Below are 23,489 nucleotides of genomic sequence, written 5' to 3'. Positions count from 1 at the left end.
TTAGCATGTCGTAGGAGGTTCCCTATCATATATATGCTACATGAAGAGAACATACCACTTTATTGTTGTTATCAGCTTGACATACAACCCCAATACCACCTTAGAATGATTTTTTAAAAACGTTTTTAGCTTTTACAAAGGAATATTTACTTCAAAGATACATCAAGGATAGGGGTATAAATGTTCTCTTTCTGCAAATACTTCAAAGGAATCTCTCCTATATCACCTCAGCCTTTGGGGGAGAGTGGGTTCAGACTTTGCAGCCATTTCTACATAGCATTGGTCCACTCAAGCTCCTATCAAAATGTTGCCAAGTAAGTCCTGCCTCAGCTACTGAACAGTTGGATCCTGAAGACTATTCTTTGCTCTTTGTGACATTGATATTAGATTGGCTGCAAAAACTAGCATAAATTCAAATTCTGGACTCCCAGATGGGCCATTCTCCTGACCTATCAAAACCCATAAGGTATAGACTCCAGCTTTCCTCACCTGAAATGAAAGCACAGATCCTGAGGCAGGCAAACAAATGAGGCCGAAATTTACAGGACCTCGTGGCCTTTGATGGGGAGAGGACTTGAAAGGTTTCTCCTTTTATAGCACTGCCTTCTACTAGATGGAATTAATAGAAAGAAGTAAGGTAAAGTAAAAAGCCAGGCCAAGAGAAAGAGGCCCAAACTAGGAAGAAGTACCGCACCCCCCGCCCCGAATTATGTATGCAAGCAACGATGGGAAGGTATCAGTAATTTGTGAGGCTTTCAAGGAACCACCTTGATTATTTTTTTTTCTGTCCAGTCATGGAAAAGTGCAGCTAATAAACGTGAAAAAAGCTGATGCGGAGGAGCCAGATTGTTTCTCTGCTTCAGGGAGAGCAGCTAGATAATGGAATGACATGCTTCCTTTCTTTTGTCAGTCTCTTCTACATTTCTCTTTGACACTTTGAATGATCTATGGCTTCAATACAGTGAGTATTTGCTCCATCCATGCAGCTTGCAATCTTTCCTTGTCTTTCTATATGGTGTGATTCTTTAGTCAATCAACAAACATAAGTTAGGGGCCTTCTAAGTGTTGGGGCTGTTTTAGGGTTTTTTTTTTTCATGAGATAAGGGTTCAAATATAAAGATTAAAATAATTCCTTCTCTCTAGGAGCTTATAACCTATCAGGTTTACTTACAAGGTCATAGGAAAGCCTATTCAGAATACATATAAAGAAAACCAAAATAAGTGAATCTAAAGTATTAAATACAAGATAGTTGGGGGAGGGAACTAGCAGATGGTTAGGAAAGGCTTTTTGTTCATGCTTTCCTATAAACAGTTTTTTATCATCACTGTTTCTGCAAAAGTCCTTCTTGGAGGTCTTCTTTTGGTTCTGTTAGTACTTTGGAGTTATCAAGGAACTTCTCAGGCTATCCATTTGCTGTCCTTTCTTTTTATGTGATCAGTATACCTCCCAGAAATACTGCTGTTTAAATCGAAGATTATATCAAACTGTGTTATCTTGAAATCACATTTTGTCCTGGTCATGCCATCACTTCCTAATGCACAGTTTCTCTTTTCTATCTATAATCTTTCTACCTCTTTCCCTGGTATTTTGTTCCCTAATCAAGATAGATTTGCTGCCTGCTGTGATTCTTGCACGATGGGGTAGGGCTATAATTTAACCAGGGTCAATTTTCCTTTCCTGATCAACTGACCAAGAAGGGAAGACCCCTCTCTTACCTCTCTCAACAGAAGGTTAATGGAACTTTTGTGCTTTCATATCCTCTAAGCCAATATAAAGCAGGCTCAGGCATGGCTGTATCTTGGTGTAGTGGAGAGAATGGTGAATCTGGAGTCAGAGGACCTCCAGGAGAATCTTACCTGTGATGCAGAGGTGGGAGATTCCTGGGGTTGAACACTGTATATATTTTCAGATTTTTTTGGTGTGTTGAGTGGTTTTTACTGATTTTTTTCCTATTCTTCCTCTTTTTCTTTCAGAAATAAATAATTCTTTGTTTTATCAGATGACTTTCTGGGAGAGTAGATGATGGATACTAGGGCAAATTTAGGTAAAGTGAAAACAAAAGGTATCATCAAAATTTTATTTAAAAAAAAAAAAGCTGGTTGTGCTACTTACTAACTGTGTGAGCAAATCAGTTTACTTCCCTCAGCCCTAGCTCCCTTATCTGGGCATGGGGGTTAGACTAGATAACCTCTTAAATCTCTTACATTTGAAAAAGAAAACACCACAAAAAAAATTAAAATAAAATAAAAAATCCCTAGGCTCAGCAGCGATATCCAGTAGAGGCTATTATTTAAATAAGGGTGTTAAATAAGAATGGTTAGGAATCCAGGATTGGTGATTCATGCTTGTAATTCCCGCTACCAGGGAGACTGAGGCTAATGGATCTCTTGAGCCCAGGAATTCTAAACTGCAGTTAACTGAACCTATTACCTGACACCAATATGTCAAGCCTCTAGGAGTGGGAGGAGTCAGGCTGTCTTAAGGAGGGGTGAACAGTGCAGGTCAGAAATGGAGAAGGTCAAGGCTCCTGAGCCAATCAGTAGTGGGATCAGGCTCATGAGTGGCCACTTCACTTCCAACCTGGACAAGATACTGAGAACTAGTCTCCAAACAACTAAACAAAACGGTTAAGAATTGATCAGGTGCCTTTTGAGGTCACAAAGAATTGGAATCTGAGGGGGTCTCCACCAATTGGGGAATTTTTGACCAAGTTATTGTAAGTTATGGTATATAAGTGTAAGGACATATTATATTATAAGAAACGATGAAGAGAATGGTCCCAGAGAAACATGGGAAGACCTGTATGAACTATTGCAGAATGAATGGAATAGAATTAGGAAAACAAATGTATATGATGACAATATTGTGAAGACAAATAACTTTGGAAGACCTAGGAAATCTGATAGGGGTAATGAGCAACCACCATTCCAGAGGACTCAGGGTGAAACATGCATCCTAATAGAGAAGTAAAAGACTCAGAGTGCAGAATGACACCCCCCAAACCCCCACAACCATCCACTCACACATGCCCATACACACCCACAGAGAGACACACATTTATATATTTACTTTTAGACACGATGATCAATGTGGAAATTTTCTTTGCTTTACATATATATAATGAGGGGTTTGTTCTTCTTTTGTTTTGAGTTGAATTGGAGGTGAGGAGAGAGGATTTTTGATGACTACAAAATAAAATTTAAATAAAAAAGGAGTTTAGCAGGGACTGGGGGGTGGACATTCTAGGCTTTGAGGACATCATCATTTGCTATCTGAAGAAGTTTGACCACATTGACTCTGAGATACCTTCCGTTCTGAATTCAAGATGTTAACCTAGTATCTCTTATAACAATTTTTTTAGCTGTCTCTTGAAAGAATATTGTTATTCAAGAGAGCATAATCATTAATAAGACATCTCTCATAAACATAAAACCACACCTCCATTGTCTTCAGTCTTGTGACAATGCAGATGTTAAAGCAGTATCAATGAAAACCTCATCATTAGCATTCTGGTTCTTCAAATACCATCTGCTGCACATATTAGGAAGGAGACAGGTGGAGGGGTTCTTTAATTACCCTGTGAACCATTCTGGTCTTTTGCTTTTCTTGAGCTGATTAGCTCTCATCTATAGAGGAATATAATTCTTCTTTTAATAAAAAGCACCAACCTCGGCAGGTTGCAGATCCTAAATATATATCTCCAGAAAGAACACTGAAGATGAACGAATTCGTTTGCAAGCCTTTATGAATCAAATATATGGCTTGTTCCAAATTGAATCCCCCTTTTTTTCAGAAGACACTAATATTATTGATAGCAGGTTATAGATTACATTACTAATAACAGTGAGAAAATGCTCTCTCTATATAAAGAGAGAGCTGGGTAGCAGATCACTTCTCTTTGAAGAGTAGTGAGAGATGTCCAAAAGAGTAATAAACAAGCATAAATGTTGGAAAGATAATTCCTGCTGATATAATTCCATGTTGCCTTTAGTTTCCAAAGGAATCAAAGTGATGGAATCTCAGAATTGGAAGGGCATTTCAAGATCAGATAGTCAACTTTAATGCTGTTATTATGTATATCTTGTACCCTAGGCTGGCCTTTCCATTTCACCCTCCTCCACCCTACTGATGTATATCTGATATTGTTGGTGTGGGGAAGGAGTTCAGGAATCTGTGAATCATATATACCATACAAAAAGAATCTTCTCACAGTTTTTCAACATCTTTCTCTGCTGGTATATCAACTCTGGGAGCGAGAGGGTACTAGGATTTGGGTCACTGTTCACCCTCCTTATGCAGTCTCTCTCAGATTATATTCTAATGCATACTGGGAGGATTTCTAGCTTTGCACTTACCTTGGAAGGAACAAACCAACTCCCTCTCTTCTACTCTCACCTGACCCTTTCACTGAGGACTGTGACTTAATTCACTTAAACTTTCTCTGCCTCAGTTCTCTTATTTGTAAAATGGGGGAGTTGTAATCAAAGGTTTTTAGGTCCCTTCTCATTCTAAATCTATGATCCTATGCTAGATTTCCCTCTCACCACAGATTCACTTCTAAAGCCCTATATTTTCTCACTCTTGAACCTTACCTTCATCATTGCTCCCAGATCAGTTTCTCAGCCTCTTCATTAAGTTAACAGCAACCCTGAGCTATATACTTTTGCTCTTAATTAGCCTCAGAGCATTCTAGACAACTGCATTTTTACCTCCTTCATTCAAACTCCCCAGCCTCCAGAGCCTCTCATTTCTTTCCTATCTCCCTCCATATTGTCCCCAACTCTTGACACCGACTGCTGTACAACCCTTCTGACAGGTCACCATTCAGATGCTACTTGGTATTTCCAGGGGTGGGAGGACCAATTCCTTTCAGGGTCTCTCCCTCCACTGGTGAAAAACTTTTTATGTTTATACATTTCTTCTAAATATTTGATTGCAAATCTGTTTCCCTGTAGCTTCTTAGAGCATCCCCTTGGAACAAGAAAACCTAGCTACTTCATCTATAAGACAGCACTTCAAATATTTATAGGTAATTTTCATGCCCCCTTTTTCTTCTCTCAGCAAAAGCATCCCTAATTCCCTCAACTATTCCATGTACAGTATGGTTTCCAGATCCCATATTTTACTCATCTCCCTCTTCTGATGGTTCTTCACTTTCAGAAAGAAGTTTTCTCTTAAAATTCCCTGTTCAGAATTGACCACATCATTATGGCTTGCTTCAGTTAAGGACTTAATTAGGGAAAGTGCTTGCAGGACCTTGTAACAAATTTAACGCAGAGTTTGAGACTTAGACACAATCGTACAACAATATGATATTTGCAATCCCTGATTATTGACTCCAAGATATAATTATTGCACATGAAATCATACCAATTCATTCTGGAATAGGTAATAAAATAAAGCAAGATTTAGAATAACATGTCAGCTCAGTTCAATTTAATTCAACAAATGTTTTTATGTATTTACTATATGTAAGCCTCTCTATAAAGTCCTATTATAAAGCTTCATCATGGCATGGAGATGAACCTGGTTACTTGAATGGTATGCCAGAGGGGCACAAGGTCTGGAAGGGTCTAATCTCATGAAAAAGTGAAAAATATAAAAATGGTCTTCAGTCATGTGGAGCCCCTTCTACTTCTACAGCAGTGGTGGCAAAATGGCCTTGAAGGAAAAATGTGATTCCAATAGGTGGAGACTTGGGGTTGGGAAAGAAAGGAGTCCATTCTAAATGGAGTGGAATGGTACTTATAGAGGCACAGAGGTAAGAGGGGGGAAAGCTCAGAGAACATAAAATATTCCATTTTGGATGGGGGAATACAAAACACGAAGGAGAGAGGTATGAAATAGTTCTGAAAATGTAGTTTGTAAATAAATTATGGAAAGTAGTGGGTACAAGGCTGTAGTTACTATTCTGATAGGGAGCATAAGAGGAAACATTGAAAAGGTTAGAAATGTCTGTAGTATGAATCAGAGTAGGAATTTAGGAAGATTATTTTGGTAGACATATTTATGGTAAATTGAACTAGGAACAGATGGATTTGTGTGGAGACTGGTTAGATGGTCATTGTAGTAGTTTAGGTTAAAGGTAATGAGGATCAGAAATAGAATGGTGGCAGTAAGAAATGAAAGGAATAGCTAGATGTGAAATACCACAGAGGTAGAAATAACAAGACCATTGGCTTGATTGGATGTCAGGGGTGAGGGAGAGGGAAGAATGACAGATGTCTCCAAATTTTTGAGTTTCAGTGATTGGGAGAATGTCAGCCACTGCCATAAAATCTATATATAGAAAATGGGACAGATTTTGGAGTAATAAGATGAGCTCTATTTTGGACATGTTTTTAAAAACATGTAGGATGGAAATTAAGGACTATAGCTCAGTACAGAAGCTAGGGTTGAAGACGTCATCGGTGTACAGGTATAAACTGAAGCAATAGGAGTAGATTAAATTTCCGAGGAAGTACTTTAAGAAGAGGAAGGGTGAAGTCAAGATGATAGAGTAAGGACAGGGACTTAAATAAAACTACTATGCTCTAAGAAATGATGAACACGATGTTTTTCAGAAAAATCTGGAAATACTTACATGAACTGATGCAAAGTGCAGTAAGCAGAACCAGGGGGACATTGTACACAGTAACAGCAGTGTTGTATGATGATCAACTGTGAATGACAGCTATTCTCAGCTTTACAAATATCTAAAAAATTTTAAAGGACTTATGCTATTCTTTCAGAGAAAGAACTGATGGAGTCTTAATGACAATTGAAGTGTACTATTTTTACTTTCTATCTGTCATTGTCATTTTTTTTGGTATGTGTTTTCTTTCACAACATGACTAATATGTTTTGCAAAAAAAAAAAAAGGAGATAAGAAGAGCAAGGACAGGAATTTGAGAAGTACTTCACTTAAGAAGAAGAAGATGAACCAAAAAAGAAGGTAGAAGAGAAGCAATAATATTGAGAGGGATAAAGAGGATGCAAAGTTTTAGAAACTAAAGAAGGAGAAAGTATCAATAAGGCTGGAAATGGTCAGCAATGTCAAATGCTACAGAAAAATCAAGAAGTATGAAACCTGAGAAGAGACCAATGGATATGGAATTGAGAAAACAGTTTAGTTAGAGTGATAGGTAACTGAAACCATATTGTGAAGTGAAATACAGAGAGAGAGAAAGAGAGAGAGAGACAGAGAGAGAGAGAGAGAGAGAGAGAGAGAGAGAGAGAGAGAGAGAGAGAGACAGAGAGACAGAGAGAGACAGAGACAGAGAGAGACAGACAGGCAAATAGACAGACATGGATAGAGACAGAGACAGAAAGAGACAGAGATAGGTTGACAAAGATGAAGAGAGAGATTAGAGTGGAAACACTTTGATGCAGACTACATTTTTTATACATTTAATAGTGAAGGGAAGGAAAGACATAGGATGATAGCATAAGGGTAGGGTAGAGTTTGAGGAAAAAAAATTTGTATTTCCCCCCTAGGATAGTGAAATCTGAGTGTGTCTGTAGGGAGAAGTTAAAGCAACTAATAAAGGTGGAGAATTAAAAAAATTAATGCATACATATTGATTCTGGAATAAAGTACAACCCCCTTAGCCTGAAATTTAACAATCTAGTTCCCACCCTCCATTTTTAGGTCATATGACTCTGCTTTACTTTCTGTTCTAGTCAAATTGATCTGCATTTTGTTCTTCATATACCGTGGTCTTCCACGTCTGTGTCTTCACAAAAAGAGTGTACATCTCCCACACTTTATGTCTGGAATACACTCCCTCCTAACTTCCACCTTGCAGAATCCCTATCTTCCTTCAAAGTTCAACTTGCCTAAATAAGGCATTTCCTGCCCCACTCTCCCCAGTTATTTTCTTTCATTCTCTCTTGAGGTTACCTTCTATTATTTTTATTTGTTTAGCTATATACACAGTTTCCCTCCATAGAATTCCTTGAGGTCAGAGACTTTTTTTTTTGCTTTCTTTCTATTTTTGAACAGTTCTAATTATTAGCCATGACCCCAGGAGCTCAGCCCAGGGGATGTTTTTCAACAGACACAGGAAATAGAACGTAAAAGGCCAGATATTAAATTTCCAGGCACTTGGTTTGAGATACAACAGAGGGCAGAGCAGAATGAGCCTGACTCTGGGCTGGCTGGTGCCCCTGGTTCCTCCACCCTCCAGAAGGAGGCTCTGGGCTCTCTGACTCCCCAGAATCATCCCAGACCATATCTTGGCTTCCCAGGAAGGCCCTAAGCAGTCCATCACGGGATGGTCCCTTGCTGTTTTCCCACTTCCACAAATGCCTTCACACAGTGGTTAATGTCTTTCTCGCTATGAATGGCCAAGGTCTGAACTCAGATCCTGGCTTTTCCTTTGGGCACTATGGAGTAGCTGAAGCTGATGACATAGATCCCACTCTTCAGCATGTCTTCAGCCATGACCAATGCAGTTGGGCATCCCCCAGATTCATAGAACAGGTGGTCTTCTCCCTACTGGAGATGGTGAAGCCATCAGCCTCCATCTTACTATGAAACTCTTGGGTCTTGGCAACCATGGATTGGGCGATGGTGTTGCTCTCCATGAAAAGGTCCAAGGCTTTGGACGCACACCTCACTATGGCGAGGGAAGGCTGTTGGGGAAGAGGTAGGGCCAGGCCCATTGCCTTAGAAGAGAGATGGGATCCCAAGGCCCTGTTGTGTAGCCCCCTGAAACCTCCCAAGGCTTTCCCAGGGTGGAGTTGATGATGGTGACTTGGTCCATTACTCCCAGCAGCTCATCAGTGCCCCAGCCAGTTGGTCCAAGGAAGCCAGTAGCATGACCTTCATCTATAAAGACCATGGATTTGTATTTCTGAGCCAGCTGGCAGATCTCCTGAAGTGAGGCAATGTCACCGTCCATCAAAAAGGCCCCATCCATGGCCATCAGCCTCAGCTGATGTTTCTGGGTATCCCTAAGTTTGGCCTCTAGATCCTCCCATGTCCAGGCAGTCATAGCGGTACTTGTTGTCCTTACAGAGGTAGATGCCATCCATGCTGGAGGCGTTGTTGAGTTCATCAGACAGCACTGCGTCCTCTGAGGTCAAGGCCTCAAACAGTCCAGCATTAGCATCAAAGCAGCTTGGACAAAGGATGGCATCCTCCCTCTGGTGGAAGTGGGCAATCTTCTCCTACAGGGCATTGTGGATGCTCTGTGGCCCACAGATGAATCAGACAGAGCTGAAGCCTGCTCCAAACTGCTCCCAGGCCTTGAGGCCACCTTGGATCACTTCTGGGTGTCTGGAAAGACATAGGTAGTTATTGGCACAGAAATTAAGGATCCCTGTGGTAAAGAGGTAAGAGAATCATATAATTTAGATTTGAGAGGGTCCTCAGAGGTTATTCAGAATAACCCTTTTGTTTTACAGATGAGGAAACTAAGGCCTAGTTGGGAGAACTGACTTTCCTAAGCTCTTGTAGGTTCTACATATGACAGCCTGGATTCATCCTCAGATCTCCTGACCCTAAATACAGAGTTATGGGGTTTATAACTATATACTCTAAGTATATCTGTGTAGTGCAGTGGACAACACCCTAAGAATCAGACAGACCTGGGTTCAAATTTGACCTCAGTCACCTACTAGCTATGAGACCCTGGGAAAATCACTTAAACTCCCTCAGCCTCAGTTACCTATCTGTAAAATGGGAATAATAATAGGATTGTTGAGACTCTGATGTAAAATGCTTTGCAAACTTGAAAGCTCCATATAACTGTGTTATTGTTATTGGATAATGCCCAGAGAATCCTAACTCTCAGGAAGCAAAAGCCTTTTAGTGTCTTATCAATCATATACACCTTCCTCAGTGCATTCAGGCATGTCAGAGGCCCTTCAGCCTAAGCCTCAGTTTCCTAATCTGCAAAATTAGATCCCTCTCAGCTCTGGAGTCATGGTTATAATGTGTGTTTATGTGCGTGTGTGTGAAAGAGAGAGAGAGATACAAATAGACAGGTAGACATAAACAGACACAAAGAGAAAGAGGGATTGGAAGGGGGAGGGATAGAGAGAGAGAAAAAGAGAGAGGGAGAGAGAAGAGAAGGAGGAGGGAGAGAGAGACAGATGGACAGAGACAGATACATAGAGAAAGAAAGAGGGATAAAGAGAGGAAGAGGGGGAGGGACAGAGAGAAAAAGATAGGGAGGGACAGAGTGAGATAAAAGGATAGAAGGGGGAGAAAGAGACAGAGGGAGACAGAGAGAGAGAGAGAGAGAGAGAGAGAGAGAGAGAGAGAGAGAGAGAGAGAGAGAGAGAGAGATTGAGTGTTCAGGGACTATATTTTGAGTTGGTGGGTAACATGCTCATATCTGTTTTAGGAATTTGGCAGCTGTATGGGGAATGGATTGGAAAGAGAAGGAACTAGAGGTGGGAGACCAACTGAGAAGTTATTAAAATATTCCATGCAGGACATAATAAGAGTCTGAACTATTGTAGAGCCTAAGAAAATGGAAAAAAATGAGGATGGATGCAAGAAATGTGGAGATTAAATCAGCAAATTTCAGCAACTGATTGAATATGAGAAGCATGTAAGAGGAATAATTAAGCATGAATCAAAGATAGTATAACTATATGATTTCAGATACTCTCAATAGGGAAGCCAGATGGTGAGGTGGATACAGCACTGGTGCTGGATTCAGAAAGATCTGAGTCCAAATCTAGCATCAGACACTAGCTGTGTGACCCTGGGCAAGTTACTTAACTCTGTTTGCCTGGGTGTTCTCATCTGTAAAATGAGGTATAGAAAGAAATGGGAAACCGCTCCAGTATCTTTGCCAAGAAAACCTCAAATGATATCACAAAGAATTGGGCATGACTGAAAGAACTGAAGAGCAACAACAGTACTGTCAATAGAAATTGGAAAGTTTGGAGTTTTGGGAAAAATATAATGAATTCCATTTTCCACATATTGAATTCAAGATGTCTATGGGACATGAAGATAGATATGTCCAGTATTTGGTTGGTGCGAGACTGAAATTCAGGAGAGAAATTATAACCGGATACATAGATTTGGAAGTCATCTATATAGAAATAATCACCAAATTCATGGGAGTTAATATTAAAGTGGGAAAGGTGGCCTGATGTGGACCATATGATAGCACCATTAAATGGATTTGGGAACTGATTGAACAGTTAGATTCAAAGAATAGTTGAAAATAGTTTCCTGACATCAGGTGATGACTTCCTTAGCATATCTTTAGATGACACATGAATAGGAAGACTACAAGTCAGAATCCAAAAAGATTTTAACAGGTTTCAAATCATTCCTATTCATCTAATAAGATGAAATCATTTCAGATAAATGTAAATTCTTACACTTGAGTCCAAGTAACACATTTTACAATTACAAGATGAGAAAGACAATGTTATATAGCAATCTACCTAGGAAAGATCTGGGGGCTTTAGTGGATTGAAAGCTCAATACGAGTTGATGGTGTGCATGACATGGCAGCCAAAATAGTTAATGGAAGCTATACAATAAGGGAATGATAGTTCTCTGCTTTGATCAGATTATGTTTGGAGTGTGATATACTGTTGTGGGCACCATATTTTTAGGAAGGGCATTGAGAAGCTGGAGAATATCTAGAGGGGAGCAATCAGGATGATGAAGGAACTTGAATACATTGTTTATGAGTATCACCTGATTAAAAGGAATATGACTAGTGTACAGAAGAGAAGACTTAGAATAATATAATAGCTATCTATGAATCCGAAAGCCTATCATGTGGAAGAGAGATTATACTTATTCTGTTTGGCCCTGAGGGGCATGACAACAGTAGAACTTATAAAGAATGTAGACATGATATAAAGAAAAACTTCCCAACAAGGGTAGACAGCTCTTTATATGACTTTGGCTGGGAATTGGAGATGTGGAGAACGGTAGCTGGAAGAAATGTCACAACCAAGGGAAAGGTTTTAAATGTAATACAAACGTAGGCGTATTTCTAGGCAGTGTACAAGGAGCAAGTGGACTAAAGATGAAAAAAGGAGGGAGTGTTTGGAAGGGAATGCTCCTAGAAGACATACAGAATGGGATTGAGAACACAAATGGAAGAGTTAACCTTAACAAGGAGAGACCCAACTCTTCATCAAAGATGGAAGTAAAGATAGAATCAAGGAAGACATATAGTGGTTTTGAGGTATAGAATGTATAAGAGGGGACAGACAATAGATGGGCTCATTTTCTCAATAATGTAGGAAGTAAAGGTGGTGAGGAAGTGGCATTAGAAATCTGAGGAGGAAAGTCAAGGGCTGGAGGAGCCTCTTTGAACACTTCAAGAGGGTACCTTTGGGAAGAATGAAATATTGCCACATAGAAGTGAGGGCTCAGTTGAAATTAGATACACATTTGTTGGGAACTCCATTTGCAAGATTGCATGACTTTCCCCAGAAACATTCAGGAGTACTTGAGTAAGAATGAAGAAGATGGGAGGGGTAACTACTTAGTTACCTACTTACTAGCCTACTTAGGTAACTAAGAATTGGTGTTTGGCAAGGCATTATTTGTAATAGGTCTAAGGGTAAGGGATGTAAGAGTAGTTGATAAAGTAGAGTTGAACAAGGCACATATAGAGTCAACCCTGTTAAGAAGAAGATGGGAGACAAGAGTAGGAGCGAAGGATTAGGAGAACAGAGAAGGTTTATCTTTGTATCACCTGGTGCTGAATAAATGTCCATTCAATTTTTGAATGAATGAATGAATGAATATAGACATTTAAATCTTACCTTTGTACTCAGACAGACAGAAAAATTTAATAACTACATGAAAGAAAAAACAATTTTTTTCCATATATTTGCAATGGAGAAATGTCTAATTTGTCTTAGCTTTGCTAAATTGTCATTTATAATGCTGTAACTCATAGTTGTAATATCAAGATAGCATTTTATACTTGCAAAGTGCTTAATATCCATTATCTCTTATCAACCCAGCAACAATTCTGAGAGCTAAGTTAATAATAACACTATTTTACAGGTAAAGAAACTGAAGTTTAGCAAGATCAAGTAACTTACTCACATTCGTATAACTAACAGATGATTTAATTGGGACTTGAAGCCAAGGCTTCTGACTCTAGGATAACATTATACTAGATGTCCTCCAAATTAGCTATGATAGGTGCCTTCTTCCTGAGGTGACCAGCATCTTTGCACTTCATCTACTGGTATATGCTGACCCAGTCTCTATAACAGCATAACCTTGGGCCACCCCCCAAAGTCCTTTCATTGTGGTGACCCTCCCCTACTGCCTAATTCCCATCCAATCTCCCCCAGCCCCCAGAAGGCTCTGGGGCTGGACTCTCTGGAGGATATGCCATTCCTTTTTATAGGATGTACAGTACAAATAACTGGATTATACTCCTTATCCCTTTCCATGGAGTTCAACTAAATTTGCCTGGGGATGAATCCCTCTGAATTTGTTACAGGGATAGCATGGATAAAGGACAATCTCTTCATCTCGACTCAATCAATAGTTTCTCCATCTTTCCCTACCAATGGAATATTTTGCTTGTGCTCTGGAACAAAAACCAAAACTGGTTGCTGACTCCAACCCCCACCTTCATTGGGAAATATGGATTCTGCCAATACACTAAATATGTTTTAAGAAGTGTTGATATAACCAATGGAGTAATCTTTCCCCCAAGTGTTTTAAGTCCTTCCTACTTGGCAAACCTCTCACTGCTTTGCCTGTAGGTTGATCTGGCAGGAGCCTCTTTTTCTGCTCTTACCAACCATATGTTCATTATGGAGGAATGGAGGCAGTGGCTGTGTCTACACAATGCCAAAACAACTGAGCAGTGCAGTGGAATGGGGAGTAAGGTAGGTGGGGTGAGGGTAGCCAAGGTTGTTCGGTATCATATAGACAGAACTACCAGCTGATCAATTATTTTCAGACTTTATCAGATTTCATGGGCATTGTGTAGCTAGACTATTACTAGTTGTTCAGTCATTTTTCAGCTGTGTCCAACTCTTCAACACCCCATTTGGGGTTTCCTTGGCAGAGATACTGGAGTGGTTTGCCATTTCCTTCTACAGCTCATTTTAAAGATGAGGAAACTAAGGCAAACAGGGTTAAGTGACTTGCCCAGGGTCACACAGCTAGTAAATGTCAGAGGCCAAATTTGAACTCAGAAAGATGAGTCTTCTTGACTCTAGACCTGGCACTGTATGCACTGTGCCACCTAGCTGCCCTATTTCTAATTACTATTACCCAAATAGAATCAATAGAAATCAAGGGAGTGGATTCTCTCCTCCCCCATTTAGTACATGAGAACTCTCACCAAGAAAGTCAATCCATTATAAGGAGAATTCTTGAATAATGGGATAGTCCCTGCTTTAACCCTAATCAGTAGCCTGAAATTTCAGCAAATGCTCATTAGTTCATAAAACTTTAATGATGTATCTACAATATGCAGAGCACTCTGCTAGGTACTGAAGAAGATAAAAAAATAAGACTGGAATTTATCAATTAAGGAAATAAGATACATCCACGTTATAATTATAATACAACAGAATGTAGAGAGAAAGTTGAGGATGAAGGAGATTGTCACTGTCAATGGGGAAATTAGGGAATGTTTCTGCAAGGTGGTGACATTTCACTACAACTTTACTAATATATCATGCAGAGAGCTACGGAGAAGGCATTCCAATAGAGAGCAGTGTGAGTACAAAAAGGCAAAAAGGAAACAAAGCATGAGCTGCTTTGAGTCCCAGAACGTTGAGTCTTCTGATTTGGTAAAGTGACCTACCAGGCAAGATAAATGACCTGGCCCAGGATCACATAGAAAAGCAGAGACAGTCATCAATGATCTGGATTTGGTTCAACTTTACAATCTTTCTCGATCATTTCCTTTGCTAAAAGCTTCATCACATGAGTAGTTAAGTACTTTAGACAATTAGAATTAGACTGCTTGGGCCACTTTTGCTTCTGCCTGCTACTACTATATTAGAGGCCCTTCATAGAATCTGTGGTAGAGAGGGATAGAAGAATGATGTGGTATGCTAGTAAATGTTTAATTCCCTGGGTATGGGTGGGTAGGATGCACAACACACTTTTAAGTTTAATCTGCATTATCAACATTTCTCCCCCATCACTTTCTGAAGTTCAAATAATAATTTAAAAAAAAACCCAAAGCAAACAAACAAACAAAAAAACCGAGCTCTGATTTGTAGTAATTGACAATTTCCAAGGCATAAATGCTCGTATTAAAAATTTAACAATTGGCTCTATGAGCTGGTTCAAGCTGGTACCAGCACACACCTAGATGTGGCTACCTTTGTAAGTTTGCTCTGCAAGATTAGTGGTATCTTTCAGCAAAATATCTCATATATGCCCTCACTGCTGCCCCCACCCCTGCACCTCTGTCTCTTGATCTAGTCAACTGAGGGGGGCATCACCTAGGAGACATGATCAATAGACAGACATCATAAAATATTTCTAACTAGAACCTTGTCACTGGGTATTGTGGTACATGACTGTAATCCCTGCTAGCAGAGAGGCTGATTTTTTTTTTGGTGATTTTTTCCTAATTTTAGGAGCTCTAAGGCTTAAAGAATGAGTATGTGGCAAGAAATCAAGTTTCGAATATATTAAGCTGAAATATTAGTTGGACATCCTAGTAGAGCTATCCTATAGGCAATTGAAGCTCTGAGTCCTGAGCTCCAAAGAGAAATCTGGATTTGAATGATAATCCTGGAGGGTCGTAGATGAATTATAGAAATGTATGATTTCCTTCATTTCTCCATCTGTACCAGAAGTTCTGGAACAATCCTCATATACCATGCCCATAATACCTGGGGAGTTTTTTGTTTTTTCACTCCAGCAGTCAACAAGCATTTATTAAGTGCTTACCATGTGCCAGGCACTGTGCTAAGTCTGGGGATACAAATACAAGCAAAAAGAATGACAGTTCCTGCCCTACAGGAGCTTATATTCTAATGAGGGGAAACAATACACAAAAGGGGAGTTGAAGGGGTTTGGGAAAGGAAGTACCTGTGGGGGACATGGCTAAATCTGGAATATTAGGGATGGTTGGTATAGGACAACCCTCACTGGAACTGAGCTAAACTGATTGGTGAGTGAGTATAAACTGAGCCCACTGTATCTAGGCAACCCAGATCAGATAATGATTCAGCTCTTATCCAGCTCTCTTGCCCTGACTCCAAAGTGATACTACCCTTTCCCATTCCACCTCCACCCCTTCACTTCTTGCTTCAGGAACAGTAAAAAGCCAACCAATTGTCCTCTGCTGCCATTCACTACATCATGCAATTCCCTAGATAGAAACTCCCATTCCTGGCCACCACTCTCTTAGGATGCACGTTGTTTTCCCCATTAGAAAATAAGCTGCTCCAGGCCAGACACTGCCACATTTCTGTACTTGTATCTCTAGCACTTATAGCACAGTTCCTGGCACATAGTATTTAATAAATATTTTTTGATTAAGCTGCTCAAAGGACAATGGAAGTCATTTAGACAAATCCCTTCATTTGACAGGGGAGAAAACAGAAAGAGGCAATTTTCATTTAACTTCATATTTTTTCAATAAACAGAAATCTGTTTTTCTTCCCTTTCTCCCACTCCCATTGGGAAAAAAAAAAAAGAAAATGAAACCCTTACACAGTCAAATGAAACAAATTCTCTCATTAGCCCTGACCTCAAGGAACTTACATTCTACTTGGGTGGACATATATTCATGGATAAGTAAAGATCCATGGAGCACAAAATTAGTACATAGGGTTCTTTTTTGGGGGGGGGGAAGGAATTCACTAACAACTAAGGAATGGGGAGGAGGCAGCAGACAGAGCTCCTGTAAAGGCAAAGGGACTGGAAGTGAAATGCTGTCTATGGGGAATGACAGCTAGGCCAGTTTGGCTGGAACATGGAATGCGTGATGGAGAGTAATGTGTAATCAGCTTGGAGAGAGACAGAGGCTGGAGTCACACTGTGAACGGCTTTAAATGCCAAACCAGAGGAGTCCAAACAGGACTGGAAGCTGTGGGCACTTATGCCTGCTGTATTGCTGAATAAAAGTAAAAAAAAAAAAAAAGCCCAACCGAAACAAACAAAAACAAAGCCCCTTCAGACAAATGAAAGCATGTGTTACTATTATTTATGTGCTGGGGACAGCACCAAGTTTTCTTTGAGACCTGAGAAGTGCTTGCTCCCACCCACAATGCAGCAGTCTACTTAGTAAATGCGTCCCTAGGTCATCTAAATTTTTTTTTCTTCCGTTGGTGATCTATAGAAGGAATCAAACGATTGCCAAAGAACCATTGCGAGAAATTTTCTGGGAAAGGACTTGCATCTCTAAATAAATCTCACACGTTGGCCACTGGTGTTAAGATGGAATTTACGATAAGAAATTGAATTTCTTTCTGAAAGGCCCTCTGCATCTTTAGAGGGAAACATTACTGAGTAATTGAGAACTATTTAGTTTTTCACAAAGCTAACACTGCATTGCTAATTTTCATCTTATTTGAATATTTTCAGAGCAGTTCCATGGAAAGACAGCATCTGAGTAAGCTATCAAAACAACGTGTAAGGATTCTTTGACTTGAAATGAGGAAACGGAACCATTTTCCTAAGCACCAGCTACGTGTTGCTATGCTCCCCAAGGGTTAACACAGTCGCTCAGCTCAGCATGGATATCTGACTTTTGAGGGGTTTAGTGAGGTGGCTAGTTGGCACGGACCACAGCTATATAGCTGTACTGAACCAGCGAACCTTGGGAGCTCTACTGTTTTACAGATTCACAGAGTCGTTAACACAACTTCTCGAGAGCATGGTAGTTTTGTATCCTGAGAGTAGATTCCTTGAATGGCTGTTGGGGATATTCTCTATCCTGGACATGTAAGTAAAGATTTAATCAATGCATGTTTAATTAAATTGAAATCATCTTTACCTTGAAGAAATATCAGCTGGAAAGAATGCAATGAATTCCATTCAAATCAACATTCCTAAGCGTTTATTACATCCAAGATGGCTGAGCATCTGAAACACTCTCTGTTCTTAAGAAACTTACATGCTATGGTAAGGATGGAGATACTTTTATACAGATAAGTTCAAGATAAAGAAAATTTGAGGAAAGAGAGAGCCATAACAACCAGGAGGCTGAGAAAAAGCTTCACCGAGGCGGTGGCACCTGAGCTGACACTGGAAGCAAAACAAAGTTTCTGAGAGATGAAAATGAGGAGGGAGGGCATTTCAAGCAGAGGGGCTGTTGTACCAATAAATGCATGAAGGCAGGAGATGGACTATGAAGTATGGAGAACAGTTAGTAGTCCAATTTCCCTGAAATGTATTTTTTATGAAAGGAAGTCTTATACCATACTAGAAAGGAAGATAGGCCTAGATTGTAGGACTTGGAGTCAGGAATGAATAAATGAATGAATGAATGAATAAATGAATGAACGAATGAATGAATGAATGAATGACACATTTATTAGGTACTATGTGCAAAGCACTGTGCTGGGGATATAAATAGAAATAGTCTTTGCTCTCAAAGAACTCACATTCTAATGGGGGACACAGCACATCTGGAAGTCAGGTAGAAAGATCTCATGGTCCTAGGGTGCGACAGCAGTTAGTAATGCCTTTTCTTTGATGTCATTTCCAATGATAAAATCCTATCAGTTTCTGATGTCAAACCATTCTATAGTGCCATTGACTTTGGTGGTAAGAATTTTCCTTTCTGGGTCTTTACTAACTGTGGCTGAAGCACCTGCAGGAGTTTCCATCATCTTAGGATGATGCCTGTGGGCACTGGGCTGGAAGCATTGCTATTCTCAAGGCTCTCGGATTCAGAGTCCTGGGCTGTCTCCACTAGGTCTGAGGGGACATAGTGATCAAGGTGGTGGTTTGACTTATACTGGGCTATATTTCCCCCTTTGAAATTTAGTAGTTGTGTAGCCATAGGTAAGTCACTCAATCTTTCTAAAGTTTCTCAACTGTAGAATGGAGACAATAATACCTGTGATGTTGAGCTCACAGAGCAATTGGGCTCAAACGAGATGAACTGTGTAAAGCATTTTGAAAATTGTAAAGAACTATATATATGGTGGTAATTGTTATTAATATTATTTTCTTGTCATCTCTATGTTTGAAGGAATTCAGATAGAAAAAGTCCTCAGATTAATTGCTATCTCACTATAGTTCTTTTGTGAATAATTTTCAGTAGATTTGCTGCAGGTGGATGAAATTATTGTCTTTTGTAATTAAATGGAAATGTTGGGATTCTATAGACTCTCTGTAAAAGTCTTTAGAACAAGTTTAGGAGCAGAAAGGAAGACAAGGCATACAAAACAGCATTAATATACTTGGGATATTTTGTTTTTGCATATATGTATGTACGTGCATGTATACATGTATATTACTTTTCCAAAAGGTAATAAAGCATCAAGTGAAGCATCACCAAACCATGGTTGAATGACCCGGGTATCAAGGGTTAAGTGTGATCAAAGGTAAAGAACTCCTGAAAGACCTATATATTAGTCTTGGTCAGGATTTGCAGCCCCACCTACACCCAAATCAAAAGTCCCTGGTGTCATCTCAGTGTACAAATATGGGCATGGAATGGGAGAAAACCTCTATATTCCTGGTGGCTGTTTAGGCTGGTCCTCTTCAGTGCAGAGTGCAACAACTGGAGTTAGAGGTAATTCACTTAGTGATATGCAGGCCAGTTAGTATGGACTACCTCACCCTGAGCCACTCCCACCAGGGGGAGAGAGGAGAAAAATTACACTTTCTTGATTTCCATTTGGGCCTACAGATAAATTTCATGGGTCACCAAGCCTGACTTAAGTAAGAATCAATTATATAGAAGATACACCAGAAAAGTATTAACAAGAATAGGGTCAACTTGTGCCTTTTCAGCTAATTTTTCAAGGTATAGACCATTAGGAGACAAAATGAAGGCCAGCCATAGGCCAGATGCCAGGAGGTATAGCAGAGATTCCCAGCATTTCAATTTTCTGGGCTCTATTGTTGCTTTCCTCTGGCTGGCAAACACCACTTCCTAGCTCTTCCAGACTGAGTGATTTAGAATACTTTGCTACCTAAGTGGTTACCACTGGCTACCACTTTCTATCCTTTCATTATCATATACCTCAGCCCTCACTCTCTCACATCCCAATGTGGCTCTGCTCACCCCTTCCATCATGCCCTCTAGAAGACCTATTCTATTGTTAATAAATTTCCCTTTGTCTTTGACTCCTTCCTCTGACCCCCACATTGGAAGACCTAAACTAATATTACAATGAGAAAAGAAGCCATTTACCATAAACTCCCTCTTCTAAACAAGTCAAAAACTCAATATTATTTTCAATCTCTCTTTCTTTACTCAAATCAATGATAAAAATATCTCTTTACCTCAGCCTTTTAGAGTTCCTAGTTTCAAAGTCCAGCACAAATATCTCCTGCCACCCCATCATCATCATCATTATCATCATCATCATCATCTAAATAATAGCATTTATAAAGCACTTTAAGGTTTGCAAAACACACACACATATTTGTATATAATCTTATTTGGTTCTCACAACAGCCTTTTGAGGTAGGTGATATTATTAACCTCATTTCACAGATGAGGACACTGAGGCTGAGATAAGTTAAATGATTTGCACAGTCACATAGTTCGGACTATATGGGACCATGGTCTGAGGTAGGATTTGAACTCAGCTTTTTCTGACTCCAAGTCCAGTACTCTTTGTTCTACCCCACCTTGCTGCTTCCTACACTAGGCCTTTCCTGATCCTCATACCTGTTGGTCCCTTCTCCTTGTAAAAACCTTGCATTAATTTTGTTTCTATGCATGTGATACACATTTTTCTCCCTCTATAGAACATAAGCTACTTGAAGGCAGGAACTGTTTCATTTCTTCTTTATATACCTACCACCTAATTATGTGCCTACCACATGGTAGACACTTAGTGTTTATTGATTGATTCTAGATGGAATTGGAGAGCCTCCTCCTAAAATTACCCCTTTGTTTAGTACGTCTAAGCCCCACCTCTGACTCTTACTAGTCATATAACATTGGGGAAGTCACTTAGTCCTTCAGGGCTAGATTTCCTCATTTGCAAAATGTGAATAATAATATTTATACTACTTTCCTAACTGGGCAATTGATGTGAGGAAAATACTTTGTAAGACATATGATCTGCAAAGAACTTTCCTACTAGCTTGTCTTGCAACCACCTTGGCTAACACAGAATGTGAGTATAGGAAAGGAACTTGTCCAGCCTGCTTTGTGCACCATCTAACAGAATGCCATATGTACAAAGGGACTCCATAAATACTATTGTGGGTCTCTGATTATGACAACGATGTCCATTATTCACTTTTGGTTTTTTTCCAAGGCAACTTTGCTACCTTGATGGGGCCACAATCTTATCAATAGAGGTACTTCCTCTTGTAGCATGGATCTTATTCATGTCTTTCTATTAGTTATCCACTCAACATGCTGGAGGCGGGCTGATTATTTAAATTTTGTAGAGGATTAGCAGTATAGTATGGTGGCTGGCCATCTGTTGTCTCTTGTTATAACTCCATGATCAGCCCACTTCCTTCTCCGTTCAGACATGGTCTCGATTGTCTTTTATAGTACCTTTTATATATCTCATCACTTTCAAGTTCTCTATACCAATGAAATCATAGATCCAGTTCCTATCCCTATCTTCACGCAGGTTTAGAGCAACCCGGGACAGCGTCTTCTCTAACTTTAGGCACATTAAGGCACCCTAAGCAAAATGTCCTCATTTTTAATAAACTTATTCCTTATGGAGTATGCTATGTACCAATTCTCACAGTGTCATTTCCCCTAGACTAAGATCTTGTTTTCTATTTAACTTAAGGCACATTAAACAGGATAGAAATTGCTTCTTTTCCTTAGCTTAAACGGAAAGAAAAACTAAACAAAACTATTGTTCTTAAAAAGGCTTGTATGTATATTTTTATCACATATTCTGCAGCTTGCTTATTCTAGCTAGTTAATCCAAATAGCAGTTAATCCAAACGTTAATGCCAGGGAAAACCAAGGAGGTAGAGAAAGGATGATTGCTCAATTTTTATTTTTGCTTCTGTTTTCTTTACTTAGGAGAATTATTTTTAGATAGAAAAGGATACATAACTGGCCAACAAAGAATATTGATACCCAAGATAAATAAGAATATATGGTAAGAATGCTAACCTCGGTGAATTCAAGTTACTAAGCCCAGATGAACACCACCCTTTGGGAAAGGAAGATCGGGCCAACTTAGGTGGCCAACCTAGTTTGTAGTCTTTGAAAGATAGGGAGATATTGCAGGACTACAGAAGGACAAATATTGCCCCAAATAAAAAAAAAATGGGAAGAGAGGGTAGGCCTATAGGCCACTGAGTTTGTTTCCTGAGAAAATTCTAGAAAACACAATTTTAGAAAACCCTCCCACACAGTGACCATGATAAGCCAAGCAAGTGACAGAAAACAGTAGATTTAAAGAGATTGAGTTTGAAACTTAAAAAGAAAAAAGGCAAGGCATTGGAGCCTACAACAGTCATGCAACCCCTCTCCATCTGTTTTATGATATATAGGCAACTTACATCCTATTGGTAAAAAAGGAATAAGTATTTATTTAGGGCCTGCTATGTGCCAGGAATTATGTTGAACTTTTTACAAATTTCTCATTTCATCCTTACAACAACTCTATGAAGCAGATGCTATTATTATCCCCATTTCACATCTGAGAAAACTGAGGCAAACAGAGATTAAGTGACTTGCCCTGTATCATACAGTGTCTGAATTTGGATTTGGATTTGAATCTCCCTGATTCCAGGCCCAGGATTCTGTCCACTGTTCTCCCAGCTGCTTCTGGATTTAGACTTGTTTGGATTAAACAAGCAGAGACAAAATTAAATGTATGCACCTATTAGCAAAATAGGAGAGCAAATAATAGACAAATACCATCTTAGTAATATTATAAAATAGTTTAGGACTTATGGAGCCCCTGAAAGGATCTTGGGAACCTCTAAGGGCCCATAGACCACACTTCGAAAACTATTGGGCGTGATCAAACTGGGCTGATTCTGCCTATGGTTGTATGAGGATGGACTTGAGACAGGCCTGAACTGGTAACCTGACCTTGTATGTGATCTTGATGTTATGCTCCTAGTTAATGCAAGCCCCCAACTAGATTTTTATTTGTGTGACAGGAGCTACAAACACTACTCCAAATGAATGCCATACCTACATGCATGTCATGCATCTCACTGGCACATAATAGGTACTTAATAAATGTTTATTGAATGAATGGTTATTAAAATAATCCTCCCTTTTCTAACAACATATATATGGAAAACCAGATTTTCTTCATGTATTTCAAATAAAACAACATATCACAACAGACTAAATGTAGAAGCAGATAATGAAAATCCATCTATATTCTACTAAGCCAAGCACTAATAAGAGATTTGCTTTAGTTCAGTTATATTTAACTCTTC

General features: G+C 39.5%; 1 pseudogene; it reads right to left on the bottom strand.

Annotated features, from left to right (window-relative positions):
* Window positions 1-8,249: 8,249 nt before the first annotated feature.
* On the bottom strand, window positions 8,250-21,742 carry LOC110197551 (2-amino-3-ketobutyrate coenzyme A ligase, mitochondrial-like; annotated as a pseudogene).
* Between the last annotated feature and the right edge of the window lie 1,747 nt (window positions 21,743-23,489).

The sequence above is a fragment of the Phascolarctos cinereus genome, unplaced genomic scaffold, assembly GCF_003287225.1.
Source record: "Phascolarctos cinereus isolate Bilbo 61053 unplaced genomic scaffold, phaCin_HiC Scaffold_4;HRSCAF=312, whole genome shotgun sequence".
Lineage (NCBI taxonomy): Eukaryota > Metazoa > Chordata > Mammalia > Diprotodontia > Phascolarctidae > Phascolarctos > Phascolarctos cinereus.
The sequence above is the reverse complement of the archived record's forward strand: the minus strand, read 5'-3'. Positions and strand labels throughout refer to the sequence as shown.